Below are 18,713 nucleotides of genomic sequence, written 5' to 3'. Positions count from 1 at the left end.
GATTCTGTATTTTCAAGTTCACCTACTTATTAGAATGTATTTGTAACCTCAAAAATCAACACTCAAGGCGCTTTCAAGGTCGTTCACAGACATGTGTAAGTGGCAAAAAATTTCCACTGTCTGAGGGGCATGTTCCCAGCTGAAGTTTTCAGAAGATCTCACACTGCCTTCCGATCTCAGCTCTCACGCCACAAACAAGTATCCTTTTCGTGGTCTACTTAGTGCCAAATTTTTCCCATTTTTGTGCTTTCTGCGGTCGTGTCGACGTTTAGAATGACCCCCATGTGCAGTGAGAGCAAGGCAGGAATGACTACGTTACAGAGAAAACACATGTGTCAGAGAGGGTTTGTTCAGGCATGACTTAGTCCTGTTGCCTATGGACATGGACATGTTTAATTATTTTTCTTTTTTTTTTTTTTTTTTTTTTTTTTTCGAGACGGAGTCTTGCTTTGTCACCCAGGCTGGAGGGCAGTGGTACGATCTGGGCTCACTGCAAGCTCCGCCTCCCAGGTTCACACCATTCTCATGGTGGCAGGCACCTGTAGTCCCAGTTACTCCTCAGCCTCCCGAGTAACTGGGACTACAGGCGCCCGCCACCATGCCTGGCTAATTTTTTTGTAGTTTTAGTAGAGATGGGGTTTCACTGTGTTAGCCAGGATGGTCTCAATCTCCTGACCTCGTGATCTGCCTGCCTCGGGCTCCCAAAGTGCTGGGATTACAGGCACGAGTCACTGCGCCCGGCCTATTTTTCTTTTTGACAGAGTCTCGCTCTGTTGCCCAGGCTGGAGTGCAGCAGCACGATCTCAGCTCACTGCAACCTCTGCCTTGTAGGTTCAAGCAATTATCGTGCCTCAGCCTCCAGAGTAGCTGGGATTACAGGCATGCGCCACCACTCCCAGCTAATTTTTGTATTTTTAGTAGAGACGAGGTTTCACTGTGTTGGCCAGGCTGGTCTCAAACTTCTGAGCTGAAGCCACCTGCCCACCTCAGCCTCCCAAAATACTGGGATAGCAGGCATGAGCCACTGTACCCAGCCAACATGTTCGATGTTAATGAATCGCTTATATATTAAATAAAGCGTCTACACAGAAACACATACAACCATGTGAGGTATTGATCACTTGATGAAAATGTGACCACAGGCCTGTAAGAACTTAACCTGTATTTCTCCCTAGGAGCAATGGCTCCAGATCTGCTAATTCAGTGTTTGCAGGGAATTTACCACAAATAAGAATCCACTGTGTGCACCTGCGTGTCACCTACCATTCCTAGTACGCAGGTGAGAAACACGCTTGGAAGACTCCCATCGCTTTCCCAGGTCACATGGCTAGCCATCCTCCAGCACAGGACGTGAGCCCAAATCTGAGAATGACAGTTGTGTAGCTCCTGCCCCAGAAGCCTCCAGAAGCACTGGTGGTGGGGTTGCTGCTTAACAGCTCTGCCAGGCTGCCTGCCCCACTCTCCAGACACCCACGCAGCAATAAGGAGCCTGTCCGTCCCCTGGCCTGGCCACTGAATGGGTACAGGTGGAAGGCAGGGGCATGGGTAGAGGGGCAGGCAGGCGTAGGATAAGACCACCTTATCCAAGACCATCTGCTAGAGATACAGGGGCGGGAAAGAGTCTAGCGGGTTTCCAGCCACTCTGTTGCTGACTGCAGAGGGTGACCCATGGTCAAGGGAGGCACAGAGAGGCTGGGTCTGAACCCCACCCAGCACCTGCTAGCTGTGACCTCAAGCAAGTCCCTGGATGCCCCAGTCTCTGTTAACTTATCTGTGAGACTGGTGCTAACGCCACCTCTTTCTTTTTTTTTTTTTTTTTTTTTTTTGAGATAGAGTCTCACTCTGTCGCCCAGGCTGGAGTATAGTGGCACAATCTCGGCTCACTGCAACCTCCGACTCCGGGATTCAAGTGATTCTCCTGCCTCAGCCTCCTGAGTAGCTGGGATTACAGGTGCCCACCACCACGCCTGGCTAATTTTTGTATTTTTAGCAGAGAAAGGGTTTCACCATGTTGGCCAGGATGGTCTCGATCTCTTGACCTCATGATCCACCTGCCTTGGCCTCCCAAAGTGCTGGGATTACAGGCGTGAGCCACCATGCCTGCCCTAATTCCACCTCTTAGAAGAGCTGAGAGGCACACCTGAGACAGTTCATCTTGAATTTCGGTGGTTGAGCCGGCACAGGGATTTACTTGAGCCCATGAGCAACCTCTGTGAGAGAGGCCGGCCTCATCCCCGTCCATTTCACAGATCAGGAAGCCGGGACTCAGTGCTGGTGCCCACAACGAGCCAGGCCCTCCCCACTGCCCTGCACCTCCCTCCTGGACTGTCGTGTGTGCACGGTGTGGGGGTGAGACAGTGGGGTACCTAGACCCCTGGAGGACAAGGAGGAAGACCAGAGGGGGCCCTGGTCTCTGTCACAACCCCCCGACCCATTGCCAGTTTCTCACTAAAGTTAAGATACACAGGACTAGGCACAGCCTTGGGTCTGTTCATTCTGCAGATTCTACAAACATTCATCCATCACCGGCTATGGACCAAGCACTAGCTTGAACCAAATGACACACGGATGCTGGTGCCCCACAAGGTCACAGTACAACATGACTCAGAAAGAGCTACATGTGGGGGCTTGTGAGGCCAAATGCAAACACATCTTCGAGGAACACAGAGCACTGCAGCAGCTTCACCTGCAGAACCAGCACATTGCTGTGGAGGCCACAGTCCGCAGGGCCATCAGGGGTCCCAAAGTCACACAGCAGAGAGCAAATGAGGGGAACCAGGGTGTGTGGAGGAAGGCATCTTCTAGAAGAGGGGTCAGCAAATTATAGCCCGTAGGCCAAATGTAGCTGTTCCTTGATTTTTTAAATAAAGTTTTATTGGCACACAGCCACACCCCCTCATTTACACGTTGCATATGGCTGCCTTCCAGCTACAACCGCAGCCTTAAGAGTTGCAATGGCCCACGAGGCTTAAAATATTTACTACATAGCCCTTTGTGGAGAAAGTGTGCCCACACCTGTTCTGGAAGATCAGTTGCATGAGGTTAGAACTTTGTCAGTTTCATGCTCTGCCATCTCCTGAGCACCCGTCACAGTGCCCAGTCCAGAGCAGATGCTTATAAAGTGATAGGAAGCTGCTTGTATCACATTCTAATTCTGTGACCATGAGCTAGTTAAGAACTTATTCGAAAATGCATCTTCCCATCAAGTGGGAAGGCGTCTAGCCCCACCTCCAGCCCTTGACAACACAATGGAGAATAAGGAGGCACAGCCCCGGACCCCTTTCCGGTCTCCTGGCCCCTGGGTAGCTCATCTCCTGCCCTGCCCTTGGTGTCCTGGGGCTGCCCTGCAAGCCTAGCCAGGCCTGTGAATCATCAGGACTGACTCACTGTCTAAAAATACATATTGTCTCATGTTGGCGGGTGCTGCTTTGATCACTGTTTGCACTCAATCTAGTCTTTTTCTGCTCGACTTTGAGCTCTTTGTGGGCAAGGTCTGGGTTTTCGCCACTCTGAGTCCCCAGGGCCAGGTTCCTGCTGCAGCCTGGAGCCAGAAAGGAATCTGGGAGGAAGAGGTTGGGTGTTGGGGCCAGCAGACTAAGGGACAGATCCTGCCCTGCTACTCATTTGCTGTGCAACTCTCAGCAAAGCACCCAACCTCTCTGAGCCCTCACTTCCCCATCTGTGAAGTGGGGATCATAAGGCCCATCCTGCAAGGTGGTTTCCGGGGTGAAAGTAGAAAAGGAGGCCTGTGTGCCCTGGGAGGCACTGCTCATCATCTGTGATCCTTTTCTACCTGATTACGGGAAAGGGGAGTCATCTGCTCACTGACCCCCGACTGGGCTTTTCTCTGCCAGTGAAATCATTTGAAATCGTCCAAGAAAATCAGGAACCTGAGCCGACGCCGAGTCACCGAGCTTGGTGCCAAGCACAGGGGGAGCTCCAGTTACAGAAAACAAGTGGAATCCACAGGCCCCGGGCTGAACGTGGAACTAATTTGGGAGGCAGTGGGAAAGAGCGGAACCTAACTCAGAGCCTGGGAGGCAGGACTGCCCTGACCCTGGTCGCCATCCAGGTGGGGTATCTGGGGCCCCTTGAAATTTTCCAGCTCCTGCTTCTGAAGTGGGGAGAGCAGGGACATGAGGAGGACCCACTTTGGGATCTCAGGATGGCTATGTAGAGACTCAGGGCACAGGCCTGGGGTCGGAGCAACTGCAACCACATCCGGACCTGCCCCCTCGATGCTGTGTGACCCGGAGCCTGTCACTTCACCTCTCTGAGCCTCAGCTGCCGCATCTGTGAATGTACGACCTAGGGATCCCCGCCTCAGAGGGCTGTTTCATAGAAGGCTTCATAAGCCGCTCTCAGGAAATCAGACATGTCGATTTCCTGACATCGACATGACATCGGGACTAGGGGGCAGCATCGGAGGAGCAAAGACCAGTAACATCTCCCTCATTCATCTGTTCCTTCAGCAGATACTTATGGAACATGCAACCTGTGCCAGACTGGGGAACACAGGAGGGAACAAGACAGACCTAGCCCTGCCCAAAAGGAAACAAATAATGTGTATCGAATTGTAATCATCCTATGAAGGATAAGAACAGAGTGCTTGGATTAAAAAAAAAAAAAAAAAACAAAACTGAGGTGGGCCAAGCGCGGTGGCTCACGCCTGTAGTCCCAGCACTTTGGGAGGCCAAGGTGGGCAGATCACCTGAGGTCAGGAGTTTGAGACCAGTCTGGCCAACATGGCAAAACCCCATCTCTACTAAAAGATGCAAAAATTAGCCAGGCATGGTGGTGGGCACCTGTAGTCCCAGCTACTGGGGAGGCAGAGGTGGGAGGATCACTTGAACCCAGGAGGTGGAGGTTGCAGTGAGCCAAGATCGTGCCACTGCACTCTAGCCTGGGCGACAAAGTGAGACTCAGAAAGAAGGAAGGATGGAAGGAGGGAGGGAGGGAAGGAAGGAAGGAAGACAATGCACCCAGAATTTGGATGGATAGAAGGATAGAGGAACGGATATGTGATCACTCAAATTTAGTAAAATGTTAATGAGTTGATGTTGCTGTTTCAAAAGTTTCATAATAAAATGTTGGGGGAAAGTAACAAAACCAAGAAGAGGTAGAAACAAATTCTTTAACGACTCTCTTTTCCTACAGAACAGTGTCCAGGTGCTTAGCTGGGCAGCCACCCCACGAATCCTTGCCTCATGCCCCAAACTCACTCTAAGTGTGTACCCTGGGCGCACCCTCAAACCTGAGGCTGCAGTCCTGGCCTCGTAGGAAGTGAGACGTCCTCATCCGGGAGAGGCGAGGCTGAGATGTACAGAGGAGCCGCTCAGGAAATGCTACCTGTTGTTTTCAGAGCAGCAAGGCCACTTCAGCAACACCCAGAGCTTAGGGAGGACCTGGTTAACCAGCCTTTACTGGCGCCTGGGAGATCCCCCACTGACACAAACTCCCTTCTTGTTTGCAGTGGGGACGTTCAGTCCCTTGGCCCATTCCCATTCACTGGCCCAATAGATATTTTCTGTGTGCCAGGCCCTGCACGGGGCACTGCAGTGTGAAGTCTGTCAGGTTTTTCCCTTTAAAGAATACCCCAAGTCACAGACAGATCCAACCCAGTGAGACACACTCCGAGGGAGCCAAGCCCAGCACTCACAGCACAAATCCTGCAAACTTCAGCCCGGATAGAAGCCACGCCCCACAGCCAGGCCTCAGACTGACTCCCGCCTCGGAGTCCAGAACCCCAGCACAGGAAGGACCCTTGTGTCGGGATGTCCAGGCCCTGCCACAGCCCAGTGGCCCCTGCCCCTCCTCAATGAATTAACTCGATCACCTGGCCCTATGGGGACAGAAGCCCCCAGTGAGTCTGCTGCTGTCACAACAAAAGGTAATGGGGGCCAGGCGTGGTGGTTCACACCTGTAATCTGAGCACTTTGAGGTTGAGGCGGGCAGATCACTTCAGGTCAGGAGTTAGAGACCAGCCTGGCCAACATCGCGAAACCCCATCTCTACTAAAAATACAAAAATTAGCCGGTAGTGGTGGCATGCACCTGTAATCCCAGCAACTCAGAGGCAGGAGAATCGCTTGAACCCAGGAGGCGGAGGTTGCAGTGAGCCGAGATCACACCATTGCACTCCAGCCTGGGTGAGAGAGGGAGACTCCATCTCTTAAAAAAAAAGCAATGGGGTTGTGGTGTCCACTTGGAAAGAGCTGGGGAGGCAAAGGGAATAGGAAGGATCTACTCCCCTGACAGCCAGGCTGAGGCTGTAGGATACCTGAGCCTCAGGACCCGAGTCAGGACAGCTTAGAGGAGCCCACCCAGTTTAGAGATCATATTCTCCAGTTTGGCCAGAATTACACCTGCATCCTCCTCAAGCGGGGCATGAGCCCAGAAATTATGCTTAGGGTCTCCTTCCAGCTTCATGACAGCCTGAGGAGGTAGGTGCTGTCATGACCCCCACTTTGTAGGTGGAGAAACTCAAGTTCAGAGAAGTCACATAACTTGCCCAAGGTCACACAGAGCCATTCGTGGCCACTGCCTTTACTTAAACAAGAGCAGCAACAATCATGACAGCTGGAGTCACTTTACGTGCATTACTCATTTAAGCTTCTCGATAACCCAAAGTAGGAAAACTTCTTGTCTCCATTGAGAGCAGGAAACTCAAGTTCAGAGAGACTCAATAACTTGCCTGAAACAACGGAATAGGAAAATGGCAGAGCCAGCCTGCAACAAACATAACAATGAGAATGGCAGATGTATTCATTCTGTATTGCTGCTCCAACGAGCTTCCAAGCTTCCGCAAACTTACTAACGTAAAATAAGATACATTTATTCTCTTACCGTTCTGTTGGTCGGATGTCTAACATCAAGGTGTCGGTAGAGCTTGGTTCCTCCGAGGGGTTCTAAGGGGAATCCGAGTCCTTGTCTTTTCCAGATTCTACAGGCCCCCTGCAAAACAGGTGACTCCACCTTCAAGGCATGTATTCCACCCTCTGCTTCCAGCCTCATAGCTCACGTTTCTTCTTGCCCCGCCCACCGCCTCTTATAAGGACCCTTGTGGGCCAGGTGTGGTGACTCATGCCTATAATCCCAGCACTTTGAGAGGACGAGGCCACCTGAGGTCAGGAGTTGGAGACCAGCCTGGGCAACATGGTGAAACCCCATCTCTACTAAAAATACAAAAATTAGCTGGGCATGGTGGCACACGCCTGTAATTTCAGCTACTCGGGAGGCAGAGGCAGGAGAATCACTTGAACCCAGGAGGCAGAGGTTGCAGTGAGCCGAGATCGAGCTTGCACTCCAGCCCGGGCAACAGAGACTCTACAAAAAAAAAAAAAAAAAAAAAAAAAGACCCTTGTGAGTACATCATTGGACCCCTCGGGGATAATCCAGGTGAATTCCTTCATCTCAGGAGCCTTAATTCAATCACACCTGCAAAGCCCCTTTCACCATGTAAATTAGCACTTTCACAGGTTCTGGGGATTAGGATGTGGACCTCTTTTCGAGACCATGAGTCCATCCACCACATTAGCTAATATTCATGGAGCTCTTGCTGAGTGTCATGCCCTGTGCTGAGCATTCTGCATCATTTTAGACCTGCATATCTCACACTTTAAAATTTTTTTTATTTACATAAATGTATGGGATGCAAATACAATTTCTTTACATGCAAAGATTGTGTAATAGTCAGGTCAGGGCTTTTAGGATCTCTGTCATCCCAATAACATACATTGTACCTATTAAGGGATTTCTTTTTGTTGTTGTTGTTGTTGTTGTTGTTGCTGTGTTTTTTTGAGACAGAGACTTGCTCTGTCACCCAGGCTGGAGTGCAGGCTCAATCTAGCTGACTGCAACCTCCACCTCCCGGGTTCAAGCTATTCTCCTGCCTCAGCCTCCTGTGTAGCTGGGATTACAGGCACCCACCACCATGCCCAGCTAATTTTTGTACTTTTAGTAGAGACAGGGTATCGCCATGTTGGCCAGGCTGGTGTCGAACACCTGACCTAAGGTGATCCGCCTGCCTCAGCCTCCCGAAGTGCTGGGATTACAGGCGTAGGCCACCACCGCGCCCAGCCTGTTTTTGTTTTTTAAACAGGTTCTTACTTTGTCACCTAGGATGAAGTACAGTGGTGCAATCATGGCTCACTGCAGCCTGTATCTCCCAGGCTCAAACGATCCTCCCATCTCAGCTTCCTGAGTAGCTGGGACTACAGGTGCATGACACCATGCCTCGTTAATATTTTGCATTTTTTGTAGAGATGGGGTCTTGCCATGTTGCCCAGGCTGGTCTTGAACTCCTGGGCTCAGGTGATCCTCCTGCTTCGGCCTCCCAAAGTGCTAAGATTACAGGTGTGAGCCACCTCACCTGGCAGCCATTAACTTATTTATCATGATTCACAGCGGTGGATGAACCGTCAGAATTCACATTCACCCTTCTGAATCTCCACTGCTCATTATTCCACTCTTTGTGGAGCCATGTGTATGCATTTTTTAGCACCCACTTGGGAGTGAGAACGTGCAATATTTGTCTTTCTGTATCTGGCTTATTTCACTTAAGATAATAACCTTCAGTTCCAGCAGTGTTGCTACAAAAACATCTCACATTTTAATGTACACACAGATTACCTGGGGGTCTTGCTAAAATACGGATTCTGGTTCAGTAGGTCTGGATTTCTAACAAATGTCCAGGTGATACTGAGCTATTGTTCCAGAGACCACTATTTTATTTTATTTTATTTTTTATTTTTATTATGTTTGAGACAGAGTTTCACTCTTGTTGCCCAGGCTGGAGTGCAGTGGTACGATCTCGGCTCACTGCAACCTCCGCCTCCCGGGTTCAAGCGATTCTCCTGCCTCAGCCTCCTGAGTAGCTGGGATTACAGGTGCCCACAACCATGACGGCTAATTTTTGTATTTTTAGTAGAGACAGGGTTTCCACATGTTGACCAGGGAGGTCTTGAACTCCTGACCTCAGGTGATCCACCCACCTTGGCCTCCCAAAGTGCTGGGATTACAGGCATGAGTCACCACGCCCAGCCAAAATTTTTTTTTCATAAAATAAAAAAATGCAAAAAATCAGTCTTAGTTTACCGTCCATGCAAAAACAGACGGTCAACCGGATCTGGCCTGTGGGCCACAGGATGCGGAGCCTTGTTCTACAATGTCAGTTGCAGGAGGGCATGTCTGTCTGTCTGATTATGTTTCCTGAAGTATCACTGTCTAAAACAGTGCCTGGCATCTAGTAGCTGCTCAAAAAATATTTGCTGAAAGAAAGAGCAATTCCTCTTGTTTAATGCTTACAACTGCTTTACCAAGGGGTCACAGATATGAATATTGTGTTACAGAGGAAGAAATGATGAGAGTAATGTCTCTGGATTTATCAACGGAACACAGGCATAGAGATGGCATGTTCCAGCATGTGCAGCTGGCCTCCTAGAGGAAGCAAAAGCACTGTGGTCCTCCTCAGCAGTTCGAGAACCTCCTCCCCAACAGATTGCCCCGTCCCCAGGCGGCACGAGGCCCCGACCCTGAAGCTTGAGACCCCAGCCCCAGGCAGCTCGAGGCCCAGACCCTGAAGCTTGAGACCCCACCCCCAGGCAGCTCGAGGCCCCGCCCCTGAAGCGTGAGGCCCCGTCCCCAGACAGCTTGAGGCCCCGCCCCCAAACAGCCTGAGGCCCTACCCCCAGGCGGCTCGGGGCCCAGCGACTGCAGCCCGAGGCCCCGTCCCCAAGGGGCTGGAGTCCTCGCTGGACCAAGCACCACAGAACTGGGTGAGTCCACAGCACAGCACGTCCGGGACCCCTTAGGCCAGCCACATCTCGGGCCAGGCCTCGTGGAGCTCTCACTGGCAATAAAAAGCAGCAATACATTCTCTCCTTTGTTGGAAGCAGCAAACAGCCCGGCCCAGCCAGCTTGGGCAACCAGGCCTCACTCCACAAGGCGGGGCACAGGTCGGGGGACACTGGCGAGGATGTTTCCAAAGCCCGGCAGGTCAGGGCCTGGCACGCAGATCCCCTTCAGGGGCCAGTCTGCTAACATAGACATGTGAAACGGGTGGAGTTGAAACCACAGGCGCCAAATGGCCGCTACTGCCACAGGCAGTGACACCTGTCCAGTTTCGGGGCTTTTTAAAGCCCTCTGTGTTGGAGACAACGCATCACAGAGACCCACGTGGCTGAAAGCCTGTTAGTTTCACAGAGGGCACCTCCCACTTCATGGCCTTTGCCCGTGCTGTCCCCTCGGCCTGGGATGTTCTGGCAAAACCATTGTCAGTTCCTAATCCTTGCAAAAACACTGGGCCAACGAGATCTGGGCCGTGAGCTGCGTGTGTAGACCCCTGTCGGCCCCATTAGCTAACTCCTCTGACTTCAAGTCTCAGAGAATTCTTCCCCAACACAGGCACCCTGCACCTCCCTTGTCACAGGGCAATTTCACATTTGTTTGATTACTTGATCAGTGTCTGTCTACCCTTGTATTCCTTTCCCAGGGCTACAGTAACTAATTATCATAAAGCTTAAACCCACAGATTGTATTGCCTCACAGTTGTGGGGAACAGAAGTCCAAACCAAAACCAAGGTGTTGGCACGGTTGGCTCCTTCTGGAGGTTCACAGGGAGAATCGGATCCATGCCCCGTCTCCTGGTTGATGGTGGCTCCTTGGCTGGTGGCAGCATGGCTGCAATCTCTGCCTTCCTCATCACACAGCGCTCTCCCTGTATGCCTCTGTGTGCCAGGGTCCCGCTTCGTATAAGAACCCCAGTTGTACCATATATGGGGCCCATCCTAACACAGTATGACTTCATCTTATCTTGACAACATCTGCAAAGACTCCATTTCCAAATAAGGTCATATTTGCAGGTTCCAGGTGGATGTGAATTTTGGGAGGACACTGTGCAACCCAGGAGAGCCCCCAAGTGTGGGGGGTCCACTTGCATTGTGCCTGGAAGGTAGGGGCCCCCATTGCTGAAGCCCTTCACTCACTTGCCACCAGTCCCCTGGCCTGATCTCTGCTGGGATGAGAGGGTGAATGTGAACAAGATGGAGAGGAGTGATGGTCCAGGAGTGCACTGGCCAGGGCAGGAGCTGGCGGTGAGGGCTCAGTGGGTACTTGGTGCCTCAGTCTCTGTGGCCTCCTTTCCTCCTCTGCTTGATGACAGGGCCTGGAGTTTCCACTGAAGCTTTGCTCCTCCCCAACTCCTGGTTCACGGACTTTGGGTTGAGACGATGCCATTCCTAGGTCTGGAGATGGTCGTGTGTCCCACACCTGGTCAATCCAACAATGTTTCTACCTGACACAGTGACTGGTTCAGGACTGGACAGATGATCTAGTCACTGCCAACAGAGTCTCGTTCTGTTGCCCAGGCTGGAGTGCAATGGCGTGATCTCGGCTCACTGCAACTTCCGCCTGCCAGGTTCAAGTGATTCTCCCACCTCAGCCTTGCAAGTAGCTGGGATTACAGGCACGTGCCACCACACCCAGCTAATTTTCGTGGGTTTTTTTTTAGTATAGACAAGGTTTCACTGTGTTGGCCAGGTTGGTCTCGAACTCCTGACCTCAAGTGATCCACTCACCTTGGCCACCCAAAGTGCTAGGATTACAGTTGTGAGCCACCAAGCCCAGCCTCAACTTGGACTTCTGATGGAACTTATCCTTAAATAGCTGAGCTCTTGGAATATAAGCCTCTTGTCCTGGGCAGCCACCTTGCCACTATGAGGAGAGAACCAGTGCCTTAATGAAACCCCTGCAGAGAAAACTGAAACCAACAGTCAGGAGAGGGACTCCTGATGCCACATGTGAGTGCCTGGATCCAGCCATTCCTGAAACCGCACCTATACCTACACTTTTTGGTTACATGGTACAGTCAGTACCCTTTTTGCTTAAGCCAGTTTGAGTTCTCTGTCAGAGATAACAGAGTGAAGTGACGTATAGTGTGAAAGCCACATTGGATTCCAGTACTGTTATGGAAACTGAGGTTTGGTATGACTGGGCCACTTTCGTTGAGGTCACAGCTCTGACTTGGCAGAAGGCACTGAACTACACAAAGCAGGGTTCCTGTTTAATAGGAGATAAGGGACAATTACAGTGTCAAGAGGTGAGGCCAGTTTGAGCATTTCAGTCCCTAAGCATACCCAGAAGGGCTAAAACTTCAGGATGTCTCTAGATGCTGGAAGGAAGTGTTTGAGGTGAGGTGGGGAGATGGAAGTGGATGTGCTCATTTGGGAACCGTCCCCAAGGCTGAGAAAGAGCCTGGGACTTGGCAGAGTCCCGAGAAGAGACAGGGGACGTGAGGGCCCTTGGTACTAACAGCAGAGCCAGGCATAGTGGCTCATGCCTGTAATCCCAGCACTTTGGGAGGCCGAGGCAGAAGAATCGCTTGAGGCCAGGAGTTTGAGACCAGCCTGGGCAACATAGCAAGACCCTGTCTCTACAGAAAATTAAAAATTTTAAAATTTAAAAATTAGCTAGATATGGTGGTACACACTTGTAGTCCCAGCTACTCAGGAGGCTGAGGTGGGAGGATTGCTTGTGCCCAGGAGGCAGAGGTTGCATGAGCTATGATCGCACCACTGCACTCTGGCCTGAGCAACAGAGCCAGACTCTGTCTCTACCAAAAAAAAAAAGCTAAGAATAAGGATCCTTCTGGCTGCTAGGAAGAGCCCCAGTCCCCAAGCTTGGCTCATGAGCAGTGGAGCTGCCTCCTTTGAGGGCTCCTGGAGGTTGGAGTCAGGGCACAGAGCAGGCCCAGTGTGGATTGGAGCCTGGAGGGCCTTTCCACACATACCTGACCCAATATGCTCCTGAGACCTTCTCCTAGCTCTGGGGAGTGATGGTAGGGAGCCCTGGTATTAGATAATTGTGGCTAGGTTCAAGCACGGTGGCTCATACCTGTAATCCTAGCACTTTGGGAGGCCGAGTCAGGTGGATCGCTTGAGGCCAGGAGCTTGAGACCAGCCTGGCCAACATGATGAAACTCCATCTCTACTAAAAATACAAAAATTAGGTGTGGTGGTGCGCATCTGTAATCCCAGCTACTCCGGAGGCTGAGGCAGGAGAATTGCTTGAACCCAGGAGGCAGAGGTTGCAGGGAGCCGAGATCGTGCCACTGCACTCCAGCCTGGGCTACAGAGCAAGACTCTGTCTCAAAAATAAATAAATGAATACATAAATAAATAAAATGATTATGGTTCACAACACATTCCATTTAATTTAGAAAAGAAATAATGGATTATGGCTTTAAAAAAGAGTCTTGTTCTGTTGCTCAGGCTGGAGTACAGTAGTGGAATCGTAGCTCACCACAGGCTTGAACTCCTGAGCTCAAGCAATCTCCCTGCCTCAGCCTCCCAAGCAGCTGGGACTATAGGTGCACACCAACATATCCTGCCATTTTTTTTTTTGGTAGAGATGGGGTCTTGCTATGTTGCCCAGGCTGGTTGGGAACTCCTCAAGCAATCCTCCTGCCTCGGCCTTCCAAAGTGCTGGTATTATAGGCATGAGCCACTGCGCCTGGCCAGATTGTAATGTTTTTACAACCCATGTTTGTGGAGTGAAACTTATGTGTGTGATTATTGCTCAGGGATTCCACCAGGAAGGCTGGGGGCCACTCGCCTGACAGGCTCTGGAAACCCCACCTCTGGACTGTCCTCAGCTAGTCAAGTGCATCTCTTAACCCCTGCAAAGCGCTTAGAGCAATACCTGGTGTGTAGCAAAGTTGCATAAGAGCCTGCTCTTACCGTTGCCGTTTTCATTCCATCTAGCACTTTACAAGCTTCAGGCAAGAAGCCCTAGATTCATAAAACACCAGCATGTCCTCCTGGGAAGAAAAGGCTCTTGGAGAGCCAAGCTTAAGACAGAAAAGGACATCAACAAATTCTCCTCCTAATATTTGTTGATTGATTGATTGAGACAGGGTCTCACTCTGTTGCCCAGGCTGGAGTGCAGTGGTGAGCTCACAGCTCCCTGTAGCCTCAACTTCTCAGGCTCAAGCAATCCTACGGCCTCAGCCTCCTGAGTACCTGGAACCACAGACACCTACCACCATGCCCGGCTAATTTTTAAATTTCTTGTAGAGACGGGGTCTCGACATGTTGCCCAGGCTTGTCTCAAACTCCTGAGCTCAAGCAGTCTGCCCATCTTAGCCTCCCAAAGTGCTGGGACTACAAGTGTGAGCCATAGCACCCAGCCTCCTCCTAATGTTTAAAGAGAAAAATATAAAGATGAATCGGTGAGTCCCAGGACACTGCCCATCACTAACCTCTCTCTCCTTGGGCCACTGACTTGCTGTCCAAACAGTGCACCCTGATCATGATTCATGTGCTTTAAGCCATATCCAATGGCTACCCAGCTCCTCCTGCAGTCTCAAACTGGGGCCTTCCCTTAGGAAGGGAAGGGACCCCTCTTTAGGGGTCCAGATTTTCCCTCCAGCTTCGTAGCAAATCCCATGACCCACCCACAAATGAGAGCGAGCCCACCCTCCCTCCCATCTGGGTTCGCCCATCCAGCGTGAGACACCTGTCCACCCAAGTCCCTGCTGGCTTCCCGTTGAGACTGACTCTCCCATTCAGAAAGCATAAGAGAAGAGGATATTGATGGCTCCCTGCAAACACATGATCACCGTGGAGGCAGAGATGGGCAGGCATGGAGAGCAACAGGGCTGGAGACCCGGCTGAGGGAAGGGAAGCCATCCCGAAATGAATCCTGGAGTGCATTGGGACCCTGTGCCGATACACTGCGACTGATTGCTTATGTGCATGCAGCTTCATCTCCAGGGTTACAAGGCCACCAGATGAGGTCTGGAAAGGTGAGTGCTGGGTCACTGCCACCAGGTAAATATGGATTCCTGGGTCACAAAACCCAAATAGTAATGTTTCCTGTGGTGGACACTACCTGAAAGGACCCCGATGTTAGTAAACAGGCAACTCACTATATCTTCTGAGCATATCAAATTCCTAATAGATAATATAATGGCAGAGTACCATGTTAAGAAAAGCAATCACAGGCCAGGGGAGATGGCTCACACCTGTAATCCCAGCCCTTGGGGAGGCCGAGGCAGGAGAATCACTTGAGGCCAGGAGTTTGAGACCAGCCTGGGCAACATAGCAAGACCCCCATCTCTACAAAAATTTAAAAATTAGCCAGGTGCACCTGTGGTCCCAGCTACTTGGGAGGCTGACGCAGGAAAATGGCTTGAACCCAGAAGGTCGAAGCTGCAGTAAGCCGTGATCACGCCATGGCACTCTATCCTGGGTGACAGAGCAGGACACTGTCTCAAAAAAAGAAAAGAAAAAGGAAAACATCTAAGTACCATTTCTGTAACTCTATTGCTAAGCTCAATGGTTATCAAATGCTTATCACAAAGATGCAAGCTGGACACATACCCAGCTCCTGGCTGCTTCATAAATACTCCTGCTCCTTTTTTTTTTAGACAGAGTCATGCTCTGTCACCAAGGCTGGAGTGCAGTGGCATAATCTCGGCTCACCGCAACCTCTGCCTCCTGGGTTCAAGCGATTCTCCTCCCTCAGCCTCCCAAGTAGCTGGGATTACAGGTGTGCACCACCACACCTGGCTATTTTTGTTTGTTTGTATTTTTAGTAGAGACAGGGTTTTGCCACATTGACCAGGCTGGTCTCAAACTCCTGACTTCAAATGATCCACCTGCTTTGGCCTCCCAAAGTGCTGGGATTACAGGTGTGAGCCACTGCACCTGGCCCTGCTCTTTATCAGAATAAAAGGATTCATGGCCTCCTTCACACTCTTCCCCCATCCAAAGCACCCCACACACACTCACAGATGCACTAATATACACACGCACACACGGTGTTGTCTACTCAGTGGGTTCTCCCAAAAAGAGAGGTGTTCAAACTCCATGTGCCTCATTTTGTTGTGACAACTTTCTTTTACTTTTTATTTATTTATGTGGAGGCAGGGTCTCATACTGCGGCCCAGGCTGGAATTGAGTGGAGTGGTCTTAGATCACTGCAACCTCGAACCCCTGGGCTCAACTAATCTTCCCACCTGGGCCTCCCAAGTAGCTGGAACTACAGGCACATGCCCGCATGCCTGGCTAATTTTTAAAATTTTTAGTAGAGACGAGGTCTTGCCATGTCACCCAGGCTGGTCTCAAATTCCTAGGCTCAAGCAATCACCCTACTTCGGCCTCCCAAAATGCTGGGATTACAGCCACAAGCCACCATGCCCGCCCTGTAGTGACAACTTTCTAAACTCAATGCTCAGTCTTCCATAGCCCTCCAGTTCTTGACGAACTTTCTTTTCTTTCTTTTTCTTTTTCTTTTTTTTTTTAAATAGAGACAGGATCTCCTTATGTTGCCCGGGCTGGAGTACAGTGGCCATTCACAGGCACAATCACCATGCTCTACAGCCTCGAACTGCTGGCCTCAAGTGATCCTCCTGCTTCAGACTCCTGAGCAACTGGGATTACAGGTGTGCACCACCATGCCTGGCTACACTGGACTTTTTAAGTTAGGTACTCACAGGGACGTTAGCAATGAGTCAACTTCACAAAGCTTCTGTATGAGTAGGGTTCCTCTGCATCTTACAGTTAGAACCCAGGTCAGCTTCTGCAACTTCATGCTAAAAATTTATCCATGTCAATTTTTCAAACGTGCAAAAATATGTTAACACAGCATTAAACAAGAAGATAGGACACCACCTATGCATCCATTTTCCCCATACGCACTGAGTTTAATGAAATTGCTGCTGTTTATGAAATACAAATGATGGGTAAAATTTTTTTTTTTTTTTGAGACAGAGTCTTGCTCTGTTGCCCAGGCTGGAGTGCAGTGGCACCATCTCAGCTCACTGTAACCTCCGTCTCCTGGGTTCAAGTGATCCTTCCCTCTCAGCCTCCTGAGTAGCTGGGATTACAGGCATGCACCACCACACCCGGTTAATGTTTGTATTTTTGGTAGAGATGGGGTTTCTCCATGTTGGCCAGGCTTGTCTCGAACTCCTGACCTCAGGTGATCCACCCGCCTTGACCTCCCAAAGTGCTAGGATTACAGTCATGAGGCACCGCATCCGGCCACTGGTAAAGATTTTAAATATTGCAGTTGAGCCCTCTGTGAATATTTTTGTTTTGTTTTGTTGTTTTTCTTTTTTCTTTTCTTTCTTTTTTTTTTCTTTTTTTTTTTGAAATGAAATCTCTGTTGCCCAGGCTGAAGTGGCACCATCTCGGCTCACTGCAACCTCTGCCTCCCAGGTTCAAACCATTCTCCTGCCTCAGCTTCCTGAGTCACTGGGATTATAGACACCCACCACCACGCCCGGCTAATTTTTGTATTTTCAGTAGAGATGGGGTTTCACCATGCTGGCCAGGCTGGTCTCAAACTCCCGACCTCAGGCAATCCGCCCACCTTGGCCTCCCAAAGTGTTGGGATTACAGGCGTGAGCCATCGCGCCCGGCTGCCTTCTGTGAATGTTTTATTAAGTTCCCGTATAGCCCAGTTCACTAGTGGAAATAAGCGGCAGGGATACTGGCACATTTTACCTCCTGTTATTGGATTAATAGTTTAAAAAAATCTCAGGACTTTCATTAATTTTTTTTTTCTGCCCAGAACATTCATTTTCACTGAAAGGCTTTGCTCTCAATCTATTCTGAAAAACTGGGGTTTCATTGTGTGTGAACTGATTCGGGAGTCTGCATTCTTCCAGGGCGACATAAATCCTGCACCCTTGGGGAAGGGTGATAGATAATACAGATTGCATTCTTGCCTTAGGTAGATGGACACATTATCCTGGGACCCCAGGGAGCACTTTCTAGACTTTTCTCCCAGTTATATCCATGAGGGACAGGCTCGTGATTGCAAGGACTTCAGCTCCCTGCCAAGCCAAAGACACAAGAGGAGGGGCCCCCAAAAGCCTAAAGGGAAACCAGAAGGACATATGACGCTTGTTCACTCAAAAAGCACCGCATGTCCCATAAACCTGACCTCAACTCCTCTCAGGGACAGAAAACTGGGTTGAACTAGTGCACATTAATTTTTTTGTATAGGACACTTTATAGATTTTTTTTTTTTTTTTTTTTTTTTTTGAGACAGAGTCTCACTCTGTAGTCCAGGCTGGAGTGCAATGGTGCAATCTAAGCTCACTACAGCCTCTGTCTCCCAGGTTCAAGCCATTCTCCCACCTCAGCTGGGAGTAGCTGGGATTACAGGCACGTGCCACCGTGCCCGGCTAATTTTTTTGTATTTTCAGTAGACAGGGTTTCACCATGTTGGCCAGGCTAGTCTTGAACTCCTAACCTCAAGAGATCTACCCACCTCAGCCTCCCAAAGTGCTTGTATAGGAAACTTTGTAAAATGCCGCATACACCAGCCTCTGCCTGAGCATTAGCAGTTTGGAGAGAGGGAGGAACACAGAGCTAGGTCATCTCTCCAGAGGGGCCAGGTCCCTTTGTGACTTGTGCAAGTGTCTGGGTTCACAATGGTGAGTGAGGAAATTGAATTAGAAGGGCTGTAGCCCCTTTTCCTCTGAAATCTTACCATTCTGTGAACCCTCCTGCTGGGCTTGGGGATCTTTATTTTTGCAGAAGTAGTGACTATAATGCCAGGTGTGGTGGCTCACGCCTGTAATCCCAGCACTTTGGGAGGCCGAGGTGGGCAGATCACCTGAGGTCAGGAGTTCGAGATCAGCCTGGCCAACATGGTGAAACCCCCGTCTCTCCTAAAAATTCAAAAATTAGCCAGGCATGG

General features: G+C 50.3%; 1 long non-coding RNA gene across 1 annotated transcript; it reads left to right on the top strand.

Annotated features, from left to right (window-relative positions):
• Positions 1-1,173: 1,173 nt before the first annotated feature.
• Positions 1,174-5,113, top strand: LOC126944560 (uncharacterized). Its single transcript, XR_007722110.1, has 3 exons — positions 1,174-1,279; positions 2,503-2,586; positions 3,477-5,113. It is a non-coding gene; the product is annotated as an uncharacterized LOC126944560 (long non-coding RNA).
• The last annotated feature ends 13,600 nt before the right edge of the window (positions 5,114-18,713 follow it).

Source organism: Macaca thibetana, chromosome 20 (assembly GCF_024542745.1).
Source record: "Macaca thibetana thibetana isolate TM-01 chromosome 20, ASM2454274v1, whole genome shotgun sequence".
NCBI lineage: Eukaryota > Metazoa > Chordata > Mammalia > Primates > Cercopithecidae > Macaca > Macaca thibetana.
Note: the sequence above shows the minus strand (reverse complement) of the source record. Positions and strands in the feature narration are given on the sequence as shown.